This window comes from Schistocerca cancellata, chromosome 5, assembly GCF_023864275.1.
Source record: "Schistocerca cancellata isolate TAMUIC-IGC-003103 chromosome 5, iqSchCanc2.1, whole genome shotgun sequence".
NCBI lineage: Eukaryota > Metazoa > Arthropoda > Insecta > Orthoptera > Acrididae > Schistocerca > Schistocerca cancellata.
The window spans coordinates 101,459,813-101,472,549 of NC_064630.1; the positions used below are offsets into that span (position 1 = coordinate 101,459,813).

Below are 12,737 nucleotides of genomic sequence, written 5' to 3' on the forward strand. Positions count from 1 at the left end.
CGCGCTCCACGCGACAGAGTTAACACTACCGAAGATCCTAAACACTTTGGTTTTCCACACGACCTATCGACGTATTCGTTCGATAGCATAGTTTTTCCTAGGCCAGACCCATCGTATAAATACAAATAATATTCACAAAACAAACCAACATAAATGCATATATATATATATATATATATATATATATATATATATATATATACAAACAGTAAAACAATTACAATATATAAAAGAGACAGAAATGTCATATCTTCAGGTGACAAAATAAGGAAAAAAATTTTTGCAGTGCAATAGATGGAAATGCATTTCCGGCGCTACATGTTCATGGGATCACGGATCCCTTACAATATTCGGTTTTGATCAATCGAAGACGAAATTAGCTTACGAAGTCTATGTTCGAAGGTCGTTCAATAAGTAATGCCCCAGATTTTTTTAAAAAAGCCATTAATATACATAGGCAAATGTCCTTGTTGATGCTTCACATCTGATGTTTGTTCTGTGCGCCAGTGAAATTTCGAACCGCTCTGCCAGATGGCAGAATCGTAGTTGCGAGCTAACATCCCAAAGATGTTCGGGCTCACATGCGGTTCCTCTTCGTCGAAATGTCTTGGCTCAAACTCGTCTAAGAGTTGAACCGCACGTGTCGTATTACACGGTCTAAATTACACATTTGTGACCCTTTGGTTAAATTGTTTGGCTGGTGGCAAGTTTGCGAAATACAAAGTCAACATAACATGTAATAACAGCAGTAATAATATCGGGAACTAAATTAACGACCCATAGATGATGTAGGCTTCACAGTTGCGATTTGGTTAGAATAACTTTTATTCAGAAAGCAAACTAATAGCGAAAGTGGTCGTATTTAGAGCTACTGTTACACTCGAGTGCATACAGTTCGATCATTCACAATCTCATCGTGAATTAAAAGTCCAACACTCCACCTCGTTAACTACGCGAAAAGTTCACACCAGTCGCGCGGCTGCTCACCGCTCAGAGACTAAGTCCCGCGATACCACACAACGAGAAATTTTCTAAGTCACTTCACTTCCTAGCTGCCTAAAGACCGACCGTCCGCTTTCGCGTCTCCACCAGTACCGTTCTCTTTGGTGCCTCCAGCCGAACTGCCAGTTTTCGCGTTTCCATTCGAACTGTCCCCTTTGGTATCTTGACCAGTACTGCCCTCTGCCAGTCTCCGGCTGCGTTTTCCCGCACGCGTTTCCCGCACGCGACTGACTAGCGCAGTTCCCTTACCTGATGCCGTCCATCTGAATGGCTACAGCTTATTCTACATTACTTTTGAAAGGTGGCTACACTGAGTCACAGCGCCAGAGATTGCGCCAAAGAGTATTATTCAGCCGCCTCCAGTGTGCAGTGCTTGTTGAGATGTGGTAGTGGAGAGTGCTTGTCGTGAAGTCGTAGTGGAGAGTTCTTGTCGAGAAGTCGTAGTGGAGAGTGCTTGTCGAGAAGCGGTGGTAGAGAGTGCTTGTGGAGATGTTGCAGTAGCGTGTCGTTGTTGAGAATATCCCATGGAGAGTGCTTGTTCAGATATTGTCATATTGCTTTGATGGAGTAGAGTGTACTTTTCGTCAATATATATGAAGGTAAAAAATTTCCTTTTTTTAATTATTTCAATTTTTTAACAATAATGCCTCTTGGTCACAGGTTCAGTCAACAAAGCATCTGGCTCGTGTTCTTGTATCAGACTGTATTGTGGTTTCTATATGCAATTATAGTATTTCAGTTTTATTTAATTAATTCAGTCTAAATGGTATTTAAAATATCTTGTCTTATTGAGGAAGTACCGTGCCAGATGTGTACGTTGAATCACACTTCCACACATAGAACAGTTACATTTGTGTTTTGTTGTTTTGTAGGTTTTATAGTTGCTGGGGACTTAATTAATTAATTGTGTTAACGGAAGTTTTGTTTCATTCTTTGTTGTTGTTCTATGCAGTCAGATTGCGTACTAATACCGGTCAGGGCCAACCGGTTACGAGGCTGCGTAACCGGACAGACAGTAAAAATATTTGCATAATTTAAAAAATATAATTAACCCCCATGCACTTTACAGTTTAACATATATAATAATCAAAGCTTGACCACATTGATGTTCTAAGTAAAGTAACAATAATATCCATTACATAATAAACGTTAAATTCTTTTACATAAACCCAATACAATTTCCCTCTTAACTTTGAATGTCGCGGCCAATAGCCTTGCACCAATGTGCTTTCTGATAAAAAAATAAAGAACAAAGTAACTACTACGCACTAAACTTCACAACAAATATTCTATTACCTAATCATTCAATAAGGTGTCATGCTGTCATCGTTCAATGTGTTTTGCGTGGAGGAATTGCTGATCTGATGCTCAACTGACAATCCTGATAATTTAAATTTACTACATCTTTTAAACAAATAAAGCTACATAGTTGATATTTATAACATTCGTCATTTTAACGATGCGCTTCTACATGAAATGTCGATCGTTGAGATCGACCAAAGCCGTCAGATTTTAGGATTCAGGTCTTTGTTGCAAAACTTGGTAATTTCACTTTCACAGTAACTCCTAAATTATTATAGATATGATCAATATTCAAGTTTTATTGGGATCAACGTGAAAATGTAAGGAGGATGGCAGATTACAATTACTGTGGCTTGATTCCCTGCACTACTACAGAATTAAATAGTTTTCATAAATGTTTTCCTTTATGACCGATCTTAGGTCCGCCATATTTAACACTGCTACGTCTCCTTCTACTGGGTTTCCCTATGACTTTGGTTCGCGTTTGTCTTACTCGCAGACTACAGCGCTTAGGCCTCAATAGACAGTAGACGTCTGTGAATTTCCCCATCTCGTGCCTTTGTGGCATCCGGTCCTGGATGACAGGGTTCGTTTCACAATTCCTGAAGGCTGACTCTTTCGGCCATACACTTAAATGAGAGCAAAATTCTCGTTAACTCACACAGTACAGTGTCAAAATGGCGTCTACATACGGCTCACGTTACAAGCAGCGTCCTGTTATTGCATTCTTGTGTGCGGAAAAAGAAACCGTGGTGAACATCCATAAACGTTTGTGTGCAGTTGGGTAAAGTTGATCTATGTAGACCTAACTAGGATTTTTTTGGTTACATTGTCAGCATCACACACAGACACTACTCAGAAAACAATAGAAAACATCAGGGAAAGAAGCACCTACAGATGAAACGTAGCACGGTCGCATAACGGAGGTCTAAGTCACTCAGTAAACTGGAACTATAAAATGTAGAAATAAATAATTCACTAAAAATGAAGACTTGTGAGAAAGGAACCAATAGAGTCCTCTATGGAGGGAATGGACCGCCTTTAATACGGGCAAAAGACAGTTCATGTCGTATATATCGTTAAGTATCGCCGTACTGTGTCTTTGCATCCTGGATGCTGAGGTACAATATATCTCGGTTTACCACAACAAGCGTTTCAATGTTTGCAGAGTCTTCTCAAATCCGTTATTGCCCGGTAGAGTAACAGATTCTCAGAATGCTTCCTGATACGTGAATTTACTGTACTTTATTGGTACACAGTGTATTTGCGAGTTATACAAACTGCCGTCATGCTTTGATGGGTGAGGTATGTAATACTCCCGAGGAGAAGTATCTGGCATAGCACAGGATGTGTGACGTGCACGTAAGGGAATTTTAGTGAAGAGAAATCCCGTGAGTAGAAGTGGAAAGTGTAAACCTGGTAACGACAGAAAATTTGAATGTAAAGTCACATAATTATGCAACGGCTTAACAACTTCGACTCTTGCAATACAAAGCTAAGCTGGCTAAGGCAACACATAAACAAGGGCCTCATCTATCATCCTGGATCGGATATGTACTACAAAGACATTAAGAGTTTCAATAAGAGTATTACGTTTGTTGTCGTAAGGAAGCCGGTCATAAATATGGATCGAAACAAAAAAAGATAAAGAATCCGGAATGACATGTGAGCACTTAAGCGCGAATTGAGACGAAAATATTCAACAGTTTCGTCTATCGAGCATCCATTGTAGCGTAAAGTATTTAATTACACACTATATGTGTTAACCTTTGCTTTAGTACTCTAAATTTCTTGCCGGTGTATAATGGTCTATGGTACATGAAAAACTAAGCAACTAAGTGCAACTGAAAATCTTCTGGAGGGTGTTCCATCTATAATATTCGTTTACAGTACAGCAACAAGCGTAGCTTTCAGTTTCCTTGTGGTTGACTCAGATCTATTAAATGCACACGACAGAGAATCGCGCTGTGTTATGATAAAACACTGTACCAAGAATTACTTTAAACATTTCGCCTCACTCGTGATGGTATTTCCCGCATTTGCATGGCAATAAATATAGGATAATATTTATCTTTACCAGGCATGACAAAAAACTCATAGCTAATAACGTAAAAACTAGCAGCGAAGAAAAACTGGAAATGTATTTACCGTTTTTCTCCGCTAAAGATAATAAAGTTATTGAAGGATTGGCAAGATCCTTCGTTGCTCAACAGCAATATTAGGAAGAGAAAACATTAATGCAAATTCAAAAATTGCTGAAGCCTTGATGGTAAAAGTTAAACGAGATCTGTAGACGTACACAAACAGCTATCAAGAAGCGTTTGCTGCAGGTAAAATGAGAAATTCTAATCCTATAAAAATAATAACATAAAAGCTAAGATAGATTTATTGCAGTTGAAGTCAGTCAACATATAATCTAATGGATTGTTGATGAAACCGACACCAAGAAAAATGAAATAATGGCTGCAGTACTACCGGAGTGAACTAAACGGACAGAACTAAATCTCAAAAGAAACAGAAACTGGACCTGACAGGCTACCACAAATTATGCCAAAGAACGGGTCCCTGCATGTGAAGGTACCTTCCCGCCAGCCCTATTCTAGGTCTGTATCTTGCCTCGGTATTTCTTATTTTTCGCTTATTTTTATACAGCAGTTCGCGCGAACGCATTGTCATCTGCTGCATAAAATAGTCAGGCCTGTTTTGTGCGACAAGGTATAAACTATGTGGTGTGATAATTGAAGGTAGAACCCGTCAGACTCTTGCAAGCGACCGGTAACGTGTTATCTGACTATGATGATGTGAAAACGGAAGGTAGCACTTGGTAGTAATTGGAAAAGGACAGAAGTCGTTCCAGTTTCTAAGAAGACAGAACTGCAGATCCATACCGTGTGGCTGATTCAAGTATGTTGTAGAAGTTCTGTTTCGTTCATATCTGATAACTTTTTTAAGCCCGCACAAATCCTCGGCTAGAATAAACTTGGATTCATAAAACAGCTATTATTGTTCACCAGACACAAATAGGCGTGTTCATTGTCGACCAGTATTCTTCACGATCTGTATCACGCGACTGTTCTCGAGTGACATTATTCCGTACAAGCAGAAAATAACACCAAGCCACTACCGCAAAATGCAGGAAGATCCCCATACCATCGGTTCTGCAAGGGATGGTAGCTAATTTTCAATATTAACAAGCTATAATGAAACAAGGTCTAACAGAGCCTTTTCATTACTAAACGAAATACGCGATTCCCCTCCAAACCTCGGTGACATTTTAACTTGTTTTCAATTTTAAACTATATAGACTGTTTTGGCAGATATTATGAGCGTACCAGGCTATTCTTCCAGAAATTTTCCTTATTTATAAACTGTATTTTTATATCGATATTTTCGAACACTCAAAGTTAATTTTTACAGCTTCGTCAGAAAATTTAGCGAAATACGAACTGCAATATTCACTGTCAATTTTAACACTCATTCCTAGTATCAGTCACAACCTTTGTTACGAATCACACTATTTTATGTTGCAAATCGATAGGAAAATCGATATTACATTTTAAGTGGACATATTAAAAAACAATAATAAAAATTGGTTAATTATATATTATATATTATGTATTATAAATTGTGTGTTACATATTATTAGCTATCTGTATTAAAAAGCGTTAACGAAACAAAGAATATGAAGAAACAGTCAGTAAATCAAATGTAAAGTGTATTCTCAAACAGGAAATTAAGTTAGAGCTTTTCTGACTAGCATATGTTCTAGATGGATCGAGAATTAAATATTTCTATAATATCGCTTGCACAAAGCCAGTCAAAGCAGTTGTAGCTGGGTTAGTTTTGTGGCAACTCCTGCGAAGTTCTTTGCAACATATTTATCAAAGTCGTAGCATAATAAGTTTACCAAAATGTCAATTCTGATATAAAGATGTCGTGATGTGGATGAAGAGATTATGCAACAGCGATTCGTGAAAAAACGCCATGATTTAATAAAAAAAAGCAAACTCGAAGCTGACTTATTCAACAACCTTACACATATTACACTGGATTGCACCATAGCACCACTGGACATTGAAGCCGATAACAAGGCAAGTCTACTACATTTGTTATGTTGTGATGTTTTTACTTGTGATGCTTTTACTTTTGGACATATAAATATCTAGTACGGAACCAGTGTCGTTTGTTTACTGCGTCGACAAGAATTATTAGCTTACGAAAGTAAATAGTGTCATAAAGTGTAATGTCTGTTCGAATGTAGACAAAATACTCCGATATTGTGTGAGTATACTATGAATGATGGCTGTCACTAATACCAGGGATTTCTCAAATACTTCCGTGTATTCACACAGAATGATTAAAAATGGGAAGAACACAAGAAACCTCTCTATTGCCCACACTAAGTCCAAATTTAGAATAATATTTCCTATTTCCATCTAAAATAAAACCAAAATTACTTCGCCATTTGCTGCAGCCCAGCACCCAGCACACTTAGCGAAAAACTCCAGACGATTCTAAGTGGACATGAATGCTTGCAATCCAAACATGTCCGTGTGTGTGTGTGTGTGTGTGTGTGTGTGTGTGTGTGTGTGTGTGTGAGTGTGTGTGTATGTGTAACTAGCCACTCTTTGACTGTAACAGTTCTTCCTATCTCAGTCTTCCCACTTCTAATCTCACCACTTCCCGAATGATGATGAGATGATGAGGACAACACAAACACCCAGTCCCCGGACGGAGAAAATCCCCAACTTGACTGGGAATCAAACCCGGGACACCATGATCCAGAGGTAGCAACGCTGGCCACTAGACCACGAGCAGCGGAATTTAGCAACTGATGCCCTCATTCTGCCATATCAAACACCTTTCATCATTAAATTAGATCGATTCGAGAAAAGGTATTTCCAAAATTTTGGCGCTACCTGTACATAACACTGCATCTTCCTCCACCTCTTCCTATCTTTCTAGTACACGACTCTGAACCAAACTACTCAGAAGCTTCTTGAGTCTTAAACAAATTAACTCGGAATTCAAGAGAAGACTTTTGGCTTTCTTGGCTCTAGGCTTTCTCGACGTATTCCAGCTTTTTCCGTCTGTCCAATAGCGAAATATTACCTCTCTCTGAACGTCAACACTATCTATTCGCCGCGCGGATTGGCTATGCGGTTTGAGGCTCCATGTCACGGATTGTGCGGCCTCTCCCGCCAGAGCTTCGAGTCCTCCGTCGGGCATGGGTGTGTGTGTTGTTCTTAGCATACGTTAGTTTAAGTAGTGTGTAAGTCTAGGGACCGATGACCTCAGCAGTTTAGTCCCTTAGGAGATCACACACAGTATCTATTCTTTCCTCGTCTTTGTCTATTTCGTCCATGCTATCTGATAATCTGACAATATTCCGTATCTCTTCTCCTTGACCAAGTTACTTTGTATTTTGTAATTTATTCCTTCTGGTATGCAGCCATACTTTTCTGTTAAAGGTCATGACTGACATTCCACAAGAACACGATGAGGAAATGGTTTAACGAAGTGTGGATATGACTGATACCCCAGAATGTGTGTTACCTCTGTGCAGCATTGTGTGCGCCGATCTGAAAGCTCTTGAAAGGTTAAAACCGTGTACCGCACCGGGACTGGAACTCGGAAACCTTACGTTTCGCGGGCGAATGTGCTACCGACCGAGCTGCCGAGACGTGACTGACAAACGCTCCTTTACAACTTCACATTGAGCAGTAATTCTCTCCTGCGTTTCAAACCTCACAAAGGTTAACAATTTCGTTTGCTTGACCATCGTATGTAGCAAACACAGAAATGTACTTTATGTTTCTACCTGTCTGGTTTGCTTACGTACGTGTATGTAGACAAACTAAACAGGAAGAAACGGAAAGTAAACACACTGAAGTTACGACTTTAAATCACAGTTTTCGGTAAAATATCGACAATTAGTCACGGGAGGCTGAGAGCACTCCACAGCAGTTAGAGAAAAAAAAACATGAAAAATGTGAATAAAAAAGGTGGTAACATGAAAAGATCCTGATGTATTATAAGTGAAGTTATAGTGTGACCTCCAGCATTTGACTAGATGAGAGGAAACGCAGATGCCAGACAAAAACTCGAATAACTTTAAGGAAGCACTCATTTACCGAAAAGAGACATGAACTTTTTACAATTTACAAATATCGTATATCAAATATATCAAAACAAAACTGAATCATTCTATTTACCACTGAATACCCCTTAAAATAAACCTTGAAACGCGTATAGAACAAATAAAATACATTGCAGCAAGAAAAGACTGTTTCTATTTGCAAAAGGAATATTTAACGAAAGTTCTGTAGTGTACCTTGCACTCGTTTCTTCCACGAAAACGTTATTAAAAACTTCTCATATCTCACGCACATTGTAATGTTAACTTACTACGGATGTCTGTTTGGATGTGAGGGATAGTCTGAAAGTTCTAATCTTGTCAAGTGAATTAACTGCAGAAATATAGCTAGCATGACTTTTTCACATTCTGTAGCGGGTTTCAAACTTGACAGATTAAACCTACGTGCTGGACCGGATCCACAGAGTTACCCTGCCACGAGACAGGATCCTTCGTCGCATCTTCAGTTCAGCCAGTACCTCTGACCCACTTCACATACTTCATTAAAAGCCAATAGCTCTCTAACAGATAAAACAATAAAAATACATGCACAATATATTCGAGTTCGTACAGCTGTGAACCCGTGCTACCGTATCACCACGAGAAAGGGCATAAAACTGTTTCTTTTTTCGCTTTTAACACATTTCAGATGGCAGACAACGTTATGCTGCACCACAGGTGTAGAAACAGTCATTCGCCGCGCCCCTTTGATTTGAATTTTATAGAAAGCGAGGATTTGCTGCTGGAATACTCACCAGGCGGCACCTCCAGACGGGTTCGAAGCGCGAGTGCGAGGACTGGGATTCCAGTCACGTTCTCCTGAAACATAGGATGCAACGTTCTGGACAGGTCGGCTAATAGAGATCTGTAATAAAGTATGTTACAACAAACAACAGCAGCCTCTGACGAAAGCTCCTTCCAGCACTGAAACACAGCATTTGTAGTGGGATTATTAACAGACAGGAGAAGAGGAAGTACATTTTCTCCTCTCAGCTTATATGGGAACAGTCGTTCAAATATGAGCGTAAATACTATATTCACGGTGTAAAAGCGATGAAAGGTTTTATACATGTTTTTTCCCAATTTAAAGACGCATTACGGAAGACTGATTATTTGTATGCCCCTATGTCAGATGTTATTAGTTTAACCCTCCTCTCTGTCTACTTTTCTTCTTGGCTGAAAAGTATCTGTTGATGCCACCTTGAAACCAGTAACTTGGTTTTAATATTTGCCAGTTGTGGCTTTGCAACTTTTGTATTATAAAAGACTTCTGTGATCGTTCACGCTTCGTGTTTTTCTCTTTTTACATTTCTGCTGCAATGGTACGGATGTTACACACTTGAGTAGCATTCTAGTAGAGGTCTTCTAAGTGGTTTTAAACAAGTACCTTACTCTGTTATTTGCTTTGCCTGAAGTAGAGGAGCAATGCTGAGACTTATCTTCTATACCGTTGTTACTTCTATGTAATTTTACATAACTACATTTTTGCTTTGCTAAACTTGTAGCGAAATAATGATAGCTAAAACTGGATGCCAACCCTGGCGTCGAACTCGTATCCTGGAGTCACACGCGGAACATTTGTCTTTCGCTGGAAAATGTTCGTCGACTGACTGGCAGGGAACCATTCATGACGTGCTCTCACAGCCTTATGAGTTAGTGACCGACGCACGCTGCTCACAAGAGAACCTCCCCCTCAGATTTAGTAATAAGTTGGCACAGTGGATAGGCCTTGAAAAACTGAACACAGATCAATCGAGAAAATAGGAAGAAGTTGTGTGGATCTATGAAAAAAATTAGTAAAATATACAAACTGAGTAGTCCATCCGAAGATATGCAACATGAAGGACAATGGGAGTGGAGGAGCGTCGTGGTCCCGTGGTTAGCGAGATCAGCTACGGAACGAGAGGTCTTAGGTTTAAGTCTTCCCTCCAGTGAAAAGTTTAATTTTTTATTTTCAGTTTATGTGACAAACTCTTATGTTTGCATCACTTTTTTGGGAGTGATTATCACATCCACAAGAAAACCTAAATCGGGCAAGGTAGAAGAACCTTTTTACCCATTCGCCAAGTGTACAAGTTAGGTGGGTCGACAACATATTCCTGTCATGTGACGCACATGCCGTCACCAGTGTCGTATTAAATATATCAAACGAGTTTCCCTGTGGAGGAATCGGTTGACCTATGACCTTGCGATCAAATGTTTTCGGTTCCCATTGGAGAGGCACGTCCTTTCATCTACTAATCACACGGTTTTGCGGTGCGGTCGCAAAACACCGACACTAAACTTATTACAGTGAACAGAGACCTCAATGAACGAACGGACAGATTATAACTTTGCGAAAATAAAGAAGGTAAAATTTTCAGTCGAGGGAGGACTTGAACCAAGGACCTCTCGTTGCGCAGTTGCTCACGGGACCACGACGCTCCTGAGCTCACGTTCTCCTTGAAGTTGCATTTGCTCGCATGGACTACTCAGTTTTATTAATTTTTTTCGTAGTTCCACACAACTTCTTCCTGTTTTCTCGATTGATCTGTGTTCAGATTTTCAAGGCCTATCCACTGTGCCAACATATAACTAAATCTGAGTGGGGTGCGATGGGGAGGTTCCCTTGTCAGCAGCGCTGCTGAAGATCGCCCGTGTGTAAGAGGCCTATGTCCGCCAGTCTTTCTCCTACTTTCCTAACTTAACACGCGTTCTCCGGCGTACGTTATGGGACTAGCACTCCTGAAAGAAATGATATCGTGGAGAAAATAGTTTAGTCGCAGTCGAGAAATATTTTTGCCCCGAATGACTTTTCACCAAACACTGCACGCTCAAGGTTGGGAAGCAGGAGGAAAGTGCGAGTGAGGTGGTGTCGAAGTTAGGGTGTGGCGGCGGGTTCGTCATTTGTCCGCGAAGGGCCAAGGTTCGAGTCGTGATCTGCCACGCAGTTTCAATCTCCAGGAGTATCAGTGCACTATTTTAATACTTTGAGTGGTCAAACGCTACGAGAAAGCACTGCAAGTGGCTAATCGCGAGCTCTCGAAAGTGCAGTACTGACTCTACAAGGTGATACAATCGTATTGCAGAGATATTGATCCACGCATCTTGCAGTGCTACTATCAAAGGTTAGTGTGTGGTTGGTGGTGGAAACACAGACCGTACGCGGTTATCAAAAGGATTTCATAAATGCGCGATACGATTGAGACTGATTTTGAATTTGCTGGAGCGTTCGTCAAACCACCTAGGTGCAACCAAAGAGCAGTGAAACGTCGAAATGAAACATGGCGTCTCCATGAGGGTACTCACGGGACAGAAAAGGACGCACGTGCTCTACTTGAATGTCCACGTGACAGGCGTCTGTTATTGGACACGTAGCCGGACAATAGGGACTAATTGCCATCATCTTGACACAGGCAATGCCATAACAGAGCGGCCTATAGCCAGGACAAAACTTGTTGTCAATTGCTATACTAATATCAAAATTGCATGCTGTGTTTTTTTTTAGGTGATTGTAGACATCGTTTCAAATATGAAACCGTGCTAAAGGGTGTTACAGAACATTTTACAGTTCTCCAAATTATTTGTTAAGAAATTAAGGTGTGAATTCCTCAATGTTCAGTGAAGTAAATGTGAGCGTACGTTCATTCAACTGTTAGACCTTAACAACTAGTGTAAAGAAATGTTCTAAAATGTAGTATTGTGCTACATGTTTTCCATTTCCAATAAAGTCGTAAGAAGAGAACGTGAATCTGAATGGCTACATTACAAACTAGATAACTAATATATTGTATGTATCGGGACATATCTAAAATCTATACTAATTAACAATGGCTTAGTGGTTGGCATCAACAAGACAAACCAATTAATCAATACTTTCCACTAAAACTAATTTACAGCCCACGACACCCAGAGTCACCTTATAGCGAGAAACGCTACAAGAAAATGAATTCGACAGAGAGATCAACGTGACAGAGCAAATATTCCTGGATGAGTAATTTCACGATTCAGCGGTAGCTTACCTGTTGTACAACAGCAGCTGTTGACTACCATCATTCAGCGGTTCCTGCCCTATGCATAGCCATTGCCCATCAAAATAAAAAGATCTGAAGATGATCATGTAATGATCGAAACCGGTCCCTTTGAATAAATGTGTCTTGCGTTCTAGACTGTTATAGTTATTTCCAAATGCTATGAGACAAAGCCTGTATAGGAACAATTTGCCAACAAGCCTGTGTTATTGGAACGCTACCTAACGGTTACAGCGAAGGGTAGTTGTTCTTCTAAACAGCATCCCATACGAGCAAACCAGTTGTGT

General features: G+C 40.0%; 1 protein-coding gene across 1 annotated transcript in view; it reads right to left on the bottom strand.

Annotated features, from left to right (window-relative positions):
• Positions 1-12,737, bottom strand: part of LOC126187371 (uncharacterized) — a 1,107,325-nt gene that overhangs the window by 571,055 nt on the left and 523,533 nt on the right. Inside the window, exon 2 of the mRNA XM_049928416.1 lies at positions 9,196-9,259. The gene's annotated coding sequence lies outside the window, so the exon portion shown is untranslated. The remainder of the gene's footprint in view (positions 1-9,195; positions 9,260-12,737) is intronic.